Raw genomic sequence first — 9,182 nt, 5'->3', positions numbered from 1 at the left:
CACCGCACCAGGCAACGGGTGGCAAGATAAACAGGGGTTGGTGTTGCTTCCATCTGCTCTAAGCAGGGAGGGGGGAGACGGGCCTCCAGTGAAACTACCTTTCTACTGGGGGAAGGTCATGCAAAGGGAGGTGGGGGACCAGGAATCTGCTGTAGCACATTAATTGACCAGATTGTCCACCTATTTCTCCATTGCCCCAGCAGGACACAAAATAAAAGACTATGCAGGGGTCATGTTTTTTAAAAGTTCCCTTTGCTTTGGAAATCTGCTGAAGCTTGTACAGCAGGCTTGTACGATACTATTCACCCACCTGTAAACTTACCTAGCTTAGCATTTCTTGTTGCCTCGCTTCCTTATTCAACATTTACCTAATTTGCAGGTGTAATGTGACTGGTTGTGGGGTTGGTCACAAGATGAGAAATAAGTTATTTCATTGGTTGAGTCACTTTTAATGAAGTCAAAGATCAGGTTTGGTTACTCAGCGATTTAGGAGCTCTACAAACTAATTATACTCCAGCCTGTTATAAAAAACAAATGAATCAAAGTTAATGATGCCGAGTTCTTTGTAGGCACTCTAGAGATTTATCAGCTGAAATAAATGTTCACGTTTAATTCGCAAACTGGATCAGCCAAACAAATTTCTGTCTATGTTGTGTTCAAAGCAGACAGCTTCCTCCAGAAAAGAGCCACCCCATTTGCCTGCTAGATAATCTATATTTTCACCAACACTCTAGAGGATCAGATGCAAACGTGTGCCTTAAAGAGTTTCGTAGAAGAATGGATTTTTGGTCGGTGCAGCTTTTCTCATCCCTGCATAACAAGCTCTGTGGCCTGCCAGTGTGATTGCCAAGCAAGCACCACAGAAAGAACAAAAGAACTCCCCCAGCCCAGTGCCCTCCAGATTTTAAACTACAATACCCATAATCCCTGACCATGGGCTGTATTGGCTGGGGCTGATGGGAGTTGTAGTCTAAAACTTCCAAAGGTTGGGGATGGCTGGAGTAGAGACACTCTGTCTTTAAAAGCTGGCCATGGGAAAGAAGCATTTGGCGTACTTTAGTCCATTGCTTCCCATTGCATTTGGGCATCCCAAGCCAGTAAAGCAAGGGGAGGGACCCTGTGGCCCTCCAGATGTTGTTTGACTACAACTTCTATCATCCCTGACAATTAGCCCTGCTGGCTGGGGCTCATGGGAGTTGTAATCAGGCAACATTGGGAGGGCCACAGCTTCCTCATCCAACCCATGTTATAAAGGATGATGAGACAGCATGGAGGCCATGTGAAACTAGACCTTTAATGTTGAGATCCTGATAACCTGACCTGCAGGGAAGGGATAATTAAGCAAGGCCTGTTGGGCACAGCAAAACACAATCTGGTTTAGTGCTGCGTGCAATGGCCTGACCGATCAAATTAACTTATGCAGCAGAAGCAGCAGCAGGCGGTCCTGAACTCACAAGGAGAGGTAGCACCTTCAACAGAGGGAGCACAATCCCTTCCTCCTGCAAGTGTATGGAGGGCAGATTAGCCGGAAGCCCCTGGAGACAACACCAACTGGCCAGGATAGAACAGCTGGGAGAAGGACATGGGATGGCAATTGTCCCATGGTATTAGGAAGCTAAGTCACCTAAGGGTGCTAGAAGACATTGCTGCCTTCTCTCTTCACCTTCCCTCCACCCAGCTCCTTTTCCCTTCATGCAAACCAAGCTGCAACAACTGAGACTCAGCCCCCCTTTCTCATTGGAGGCAGCTGTGGGCTTCTCATTGGCTGGAAGGAACATCAAAAGTTATCTCATCCATCATCTTTCTAGAGTGGGCAAGACTCCACCTGACCCAACTGACGATCCATGGACAGCCTAGGGTCAAAGTTAATTGTAGAATGACACAAAGAGAATAAAACTGGTGGGGCTAAAATATACTGCACCACATTGCATGGCTGTACTCCTGAACATTCCAAGACCTGGCAAAAGAATGGTGTGAGGAGCTGTTACTGAAGCCATCCCAAAACTGAAGCCTTCCAGATGTGTTGGACTACACCTCCTATCACCCCCAGCCAGCATAGGCAAGACTATGATGGCTGGGATGGGAAATGTCATCCAATACACCTGTAGGGTACAAGGTTGTATTACAGTCTATATCTCCTGATTTGTCCCTCAGTGTTGACTTTTGCTCAACACTGATATCTCCTCATAAGGGCACATGCTGTTCAATGACGGGACTATTCATTTTTATGAATACATCCAGTTTGTCTCCTGCAATTTCCCCAAGGAGGTCAAAGCAAGGACACAGGTTAATATCTCATTTTTCTCCTTACACCCCAATTCCAGTTTCTGCACTTGGGCATTGTGATCTTGGAAATGCTGTTTCCACACAGACCAGGTTACTGTACACTTAAGAGGAACTTACCTTTCCTTCATAATCCTCAAAAAGACAATGTTTTGCAGCAGGTTTATTGTTATTTTTTAAGGTGCACCCACTTTGTTTTTATAAATACAAAGTGCCTCACTTAATATGTAGATGCATTTAAACAGAAAATCAATCAATTACTTGATTCAAAGCCAAAATGGGAAGCAATGATGGCTGGTTCGACAGCTCTATCAGGCAGAGCCCTTGGACCCACCGAGATCACAGCTTCTCTCTGACCCCATCAAATTTCAACCATATAATGATTTATCATTTATAGAAGCTGCTAATATATGCATGAGATGCTGTACAAAACCCAAAAGGCACACGTTCCTGCCCACAGGCTCACAAAAAGACCCGAGATAAAAGGGGAGGGGAGTTAGAAGGAAAGGATACTAGCAGGGAGAAAGAAAGAGTAGAAGAAGGGGATAAAAGAATACAATAAAACCTAAGCCTGGGAAATAGTAATAAACATAATCAAAAGGGAAATGCAATAGAAAAAAATGAGTTTGTAATTATTTCTTAGTAAGTTAATAATTGCCATCTATTTTTTTTCCTGTTTTGCAGCTAGCTGCATAATCTCTGCCTTCTTACACCCCCTGGTGGGACATGGGGGAATTCTCAGCAACCACAACAGAGTCTGGTAGATTTTAGAGGAACCATTTGTGCAAAAATAAAAAAAAAGGCTGGGACACGGAAGCGGGAGTCACTCTCACCACAGTTATTATTAAGAAATCCAAAGGGACTGCCCTTCCTTGTTTTACAAGGCAAATATGAATGCTGTGGCCAGAACACTAACCTGAGAGATTGTGCACACACATTATTTGGGGGGGAAGGGGAGGGGTGGCCGTTTACCCATGAGTTGCCATCTGCCTCCAGGTGACATTAGAGGCGGATTCTCACTGACTCCTTGCTGAGCAGATGTTCTCCAAGGACTGCTTCGAAGCAGGCTTCTAGAGGTAAATGCAACTGTTACCTCTAGGCCTGCCTTCCCTGATTTGAAGCCATCATAGAATCATAGAATCATAGAAAGTAGGGTTGGAAGGGGCCTACAAGGCCATCAAGTCCAACCCCCTGCTCAATGCAGGAATCCAAGTCAGAGCATCTCTGACAGATGGCTGTCCAGCCTCATCTTGAACGCCTCCAGCGTGGGAGAGCCCACCACCTCCCTAGGGAATTGGTTCCATTGTCGTATTGCTCTAACAGTCAGGAAGTTTTTCCTGGTGTTCAGCCGGGAACTGGCTTCGTGTCACTTGAGCCCATTATTCTGTGTCCTGCACTCTGGGATGATCAAGAAGAGATCCTGGCCTTCCTCTCTGTGACAACCTTTCAAGTACTTGAAGAGTGCTATCATATTTCCCCTCAGTCTTCTCTTCTCAAGGCTAAACATGCCCAGTTCTTTCAGTCTCTCTTCATAGGGCTTTGTTTCCAGTCCTCTGATCGTCTTTGTTGCCCTCCTCTGAACCCTCTCCAGTTTGTCTGCATCCTTCTTCAAGTGTGGTGCCCAGAACTGGACACAGTACTCCAGATGAAGCCTAACCAGTGCTGAGTAGAGGGGAACTAGTACATCCCAGGATTTGGAAGCTATGCTTCTATGAATGCAGCCCAAAAGAGCATTTGCCTTTTTTGCAGCCGCATCACATTGTTGGCTCATATTCAGCTTGTGATCGACAATAATTCCAAGATCCTTCTCGCTTGTAGTGTGGTTGAGCCACATATCCCCCATCTTGTAACTGTGCATTTGGTTTCTTTTTCCTAGGTGCAGAATTTGGCATGTATCCCTATTAAATGTCATTCTGTTGTTTTCTGCCCAGCGCTCTAGTCTATCCCGATCACTTTGAATTTTGTTTCTGACTTCCAAAGTATTAGCTATCCCTCCCAATTTTGTGTCATCTGCAAATCTGATCAGCATTCCCTGCACCTCCTCCTCCAAGTCATTAATAAAAATGTTGAAGAGCACTTGGGCCCAGGACTGAGCCCTGTGGTACCCCATTCATTACCTCTCCCCAGTTTGAGAAGGTCCCATTGATAAGCACTCTTTGAGTCCGATTCTGTAGCCAACTGTGGATCCACCGGATCGTTGTTTCATCTAGTCCACTTTGAGCTAGTTTGCTCATCAGGATATCATGGGGCACTTTGTCGAACACTTTGCTGAAGTCGAGGTATATGATGTCTACAGCATTCCCATGGTCCACAAGGGAGGTTACTTGATCAAAAAATGAGATCAGATTCGTCTGGCAGGACTTGTTTTTGACAAATCCATGTTGGCTTCGAGTAATCACGGCATTGTTTTCAAGGTGCTTCCAGATGGATTGCTTTATGATCTGCTCCAGAATTTTCCCAGGGATTGATGTCAGACTGACTGGTCTGTAGTTTCCAGGTTCCTCCTTTTTACCCTTTTTGAAGATAGGGATAAAAAGCCATCCTCCAGTCATCTGGCACTTCCCCCGTCCTCCATGATTTCTCAAAGAGAATAGACAGTGGTTCTGAGAGTTCTTCTGCCAGTTCCTTTATGACTCTAGGATGCAGTTCATCTGGCCCTGGAGATTTGAACTCATTCAAAGTAATTAGGTGTTCCTTGACCATATGCCTATCGATCTCAAGCTTCAATCCTGCCCCTTCAGCCTGTACTTCGCCTTTGCCAGGGGGGTCATAGACCCTCTTTTGGGAGAAGACTGAGCCAAAGTAGGAATTGAGCAACTCTGCCTTTTCTTTGTCATCTGTTATTGTTTTGCCATCCTTATTTAATAGCTGAACCACCATTTCTTTCCTCTGCCTTTTACTATGCATGTAGCTGAAGAAAGCCTTTTTGTTGTTTTTAGCATCCCTCGCTAACTTCAGCTCGTTCTCAGCTTTAGCCTTCCTGACGCCATCCCTGCTATTCTGTGCTACCTGCCTGTACTCTTCCTTTGTTGCTTGGCCTTCTTTCCACTTCCTATATGTGTCCTTTTTTGTTTTCAGGTCATCCCTAAGCTTTTTGTGAAGCCACATTGGCTTCTTCTGTTGTCTTCCACCTTTTCTTCTTGTTGGAATTATTTGTAATTGTGCCTTGAGAATTTCCTTTTTTAAAAGCTCCCACCCCTCTTGGACTCCACATACAGTGCAACCCCACCTCCCTTTCTGTTCCTCCTGTTCTTTTTGAACAAGTTATGTCCTTCAATTGCTGTATTCCAGTCATGAGAGTCATCCCACCAAGTCTCAGTTATACCTATCAAGTCATAATTTCCCTCCTGTATTAAGAGTTCAAGTTTGTTCTGTTTGTTTCCCATACTCTGAGCATTAGTATATAGACATCGAAGACCATGTGCTTCATAGTCTGGCTTTCTTCCTACATGTGTCTGAAGACTATTACTGGGCACTATCAGAGCTGTTCTCTCCATTGCAGTGCATGCGCCTAGGTCCATTGTTATCCCCAACATTACATCTCCCTTCCCCGTAGGATTCAGTTTAAAGCTCTCCTGATGAAGTTCTTCATGCTGTGGCCAAACACATTCTTCCCATCCTTTGTGAGGTGCAATCTGTCCCTTGCCAACAGCCCATCTTCCAGGAAGTATAGCCTGTGGTCCCAGAATCCAAATCTCTCTTGTTGGCACCACCTTCGTAGCTGGTCATTCACCCGGAGTATTTTTCATTCCCTTTCTATCCCTCTTCTAACTACTGGAAGGATGGATAAGAAAACTATCTAGGCCCCAAAGTTCTTGAGTTTCCTTCCCAAAGCTTCAAAGTCTGACATGATTTCTTCGTAGCTCCGCTTGGCGGTATCATTTGTTCCCACATGAATGAGAAGAAAGGGATACCTGTCAGTGGGCTTTATGAGTACAGGCAACCTTTCAGTCATGTCTCTAATCCGTCCTCCTGGGAGACAACATACCTGGCGAGTCCACGGGTCTTCGCGACATACTTGGGTCTCAATCCCACACAGGAAGGAGTCTCCCACTACTACCACTCTTCTCTTCTTCTTGTTGTAGGCCTGGGTTTCATCGCCTCTGTTTGACTGACCTTCAGCCTCTTGCTCACTCTCATGTAGGTTCCCCTGTGATTCTTCCTCTGCAGGCTGTCCTCCAGTCTCATATGCAAGTACCTGGAATCGGTTCCACAGCTCCACTGCTTCCACTGGTGCAGAGTGGCGTCTAGTTCTTCTTCTCCTAACTGTCACCCTTTTCCAAGGAGTATCCTCTACTCCATTTTTCTTCACCTCAGCATTTCCCACTTCTGCCTCATCTTGCTGTTGCTCTTCAAGCTTCTGGTCTTCCCTTTGCTGCTAGTAGTTCCCCCATTCTGTCCAAGAACTCTTCATGTTCTCTTATTCCCGGAGGGTCGACAGTCGCCGCTCCAGTCCACTTACTTTTTCCTCCAGCAGCGTGATCAATTTGCACTTGTTGCAGGTGTAGGCCTTGTTGTTCTCAGGCAAGAAAACAGACATTGCACACACCTTGCAGGTCACCACCACTGGAGAGTCTTGTCCTTCCATAGCCTCTTTTCCCTTTTTGTGTCTAGCTTTGTGATTGTTCTAGACTAGCCTGTGCCTGCTCCTCTACTCAGCAGAGGTTAAAAGCAGAGTCCCACTGGTGGGGAAGTGTGTGTTACAAGACAAATAAATGAACAAAGTTAGTTAAAAAATAAAATGAAATGAAAAAATGAAAAAAAAATGTTAGGGGCCTCCCCCTTGACCTCCCCTGCCGAACTCCCCTGGCCAACTCCTGTTTGCTCCCCCTGTTCACTCGCTCTGTTCGCTCTCTCTCTGGGAGCTTGCTGGCTTCTGTAGTCCCTGGACCAGCTGGAGCAGCCTGCTCTGCTCTGCTCTGCTCTGCTCAGCTGGGAGGCGGGAAACAGCGGGAAACAACTACACATCCCATCTGCATCTGCCAGTATGATCAATGGTCAGGGATAATGAAAGGTGTCAACCAAAACATCTAGAGGGCACCTCGCCAGGGAAAGCTGCTCTAGGTACTATACCCACCGATGGGTAAGATGTCATGTGTGACAGCTCTGAGAAGCACTGGAGTTGCCCTTTCCCAACCTGGCACCTTCAAATGCATTGGACTACAGCTCCCATCAACCCTGCTCCTCTTGGGGTAGGCATTTGATTGAAAAGCAAATGTCGGAGCAGACATTTTCTCCCCTCGGCCTGACTGCCCCATGTCAGGGAGCCTGGGGTATTTGGGGCCCCTCTGATAACCCCAGATGTGTCGAGCTAGTCAGGTTCAGCCAGCGGTGTCAGGAACAGGAAAGAATTAGACACCCAGGGGGCAAAGGCATTCCTCTCTAGACTCCCACCCCTGACTGTGCTCGGGTTTGTGTTGCCAGCCTCTGTCCTATAGAACTGCTCCCTCGCCCCCCGCCATGCCCTCGGAAAGGGTGAGGTCCTTAATCCTCTGGCTCAGCGGATGCATTGTTCAGAGGGTGAAAAGAAAATGGCCTGTCAGGGCCTTTCTCTTTTGTATTCCTTGGCTGCTAAGCAAACATGTCCCTAGCTTCCCATTGTTGTCCTGGGGAGAGGAGAGGCATCTTGCTATGATGGGCAAGAGGAATGGACAGTCCAGGCTGGGCCAGAGCGCTTCTCTTCCCGCAGCTGCCGCTGCTGACTCAGCGCAACCTGTGTGTGCACATCCATTGGACCTGTGGCCAGGCCAGGCTATATAATGCTGCAGGGGCCCCCCCGCCCTGGCGCAGCACCACCATTCTTGCCTCTGTGCTCTGCCAACCAAGTAAGTACCAGCCCCCTGCCCTAAGCAGCCCCCTGCTCCATCCCCGGGGTGGAACCTGGGACTCAGAAGAAGACTCGGCTTCCCTCAGGGAATCACTGTTTTGCCCTGCAAATTGGGGAGGGATGGCGCTGCTGTGGCTTGAGGCCCACTGTTGCTGGCTTACATGGGGCAGCATCTGCACTGTTCTCCCCACGGTGTGGCATCCTACAGTGGCTTGGCTCACTTTCCTAAGCCATCTGGGGATGTTTGCTCTAGAAGCACCTTTCCTTCTGTGCCTGCTCTTTGCTTGTGGCAAGCATGCTGCCGTCTGGATGCTACTGGCTGGTGGGCGACTGGATGGTCCTGCCTTTGGATAGAGGGTTAGATGAAATGGCACTGTGGTTCCCTCTATCCCTGCATTTCTATAGGCCCCACTTTTGCAAAAGGGCTAGTTATTTATTTATTTTTGTAAAGGAGCAATTAGAATGTGTTGGCAGAGATGTGTGAAGCAGAGCACAGGAGTGTGTATGTGCATGTACATACCTGTGTGCGGTGTAGGTTAGGACCAAGAGGCACCAGCAGAACTCCTTCAGTGCGATTCTGGCACCAGAGTGTGTACTTGGAGGTTTTTAACCAACGGCTGGATGGCCACCACTCAGGGATACTGTAGTAGTGGATTTCCTGCATTGACTAGATGAGCTTTGAAGTCCCTTCCTACTATGACTCTAAGAACGATGAGTCTATACTCTTTTTCTACAGTTAAGAGGAGGGCAGGATACCACATGGACTTTGGATTTCCCTTAAAATTCAGGGCCTCCCACCTCCCTCCAGCCTTTATCTTTAAATAATAATGTTCAGCCCTTGGGACCTGAGATTTTAGGATGGCAAATGCTGACTGAACTACAGGTTGAAAAGAGAACCGGGACTTAGCTAGGGATGTATGGATTTTGTTAAATCCGTTCCATCTGTGTTTTGTGGATTATCAGGTGCCTTTCATTCCATCGTCCTCTCATTGATGGAACTGAATGTTTTGTATGAAAACTTTGTTCATTTGCAATTGTGCATTAATGCTAATGCACACTTGCACTAATGTGC

This window comes from Heloderma suspectum, chromosome 1 (assembly GCF_057233095.1).
Source record: "Heloderma suspectum isolate Gila_16-S chromosome 1, 16-S_ref, whole genome shotgun sequence".
NCBI lineage: Eukaryota > Metazoa > Chordata > Lepidosauria > Squamata > Helodermatidae > Heloderma > Heloderma suspectum.
Note: the sequence above shows the minus strand (reverse complement) of the source record.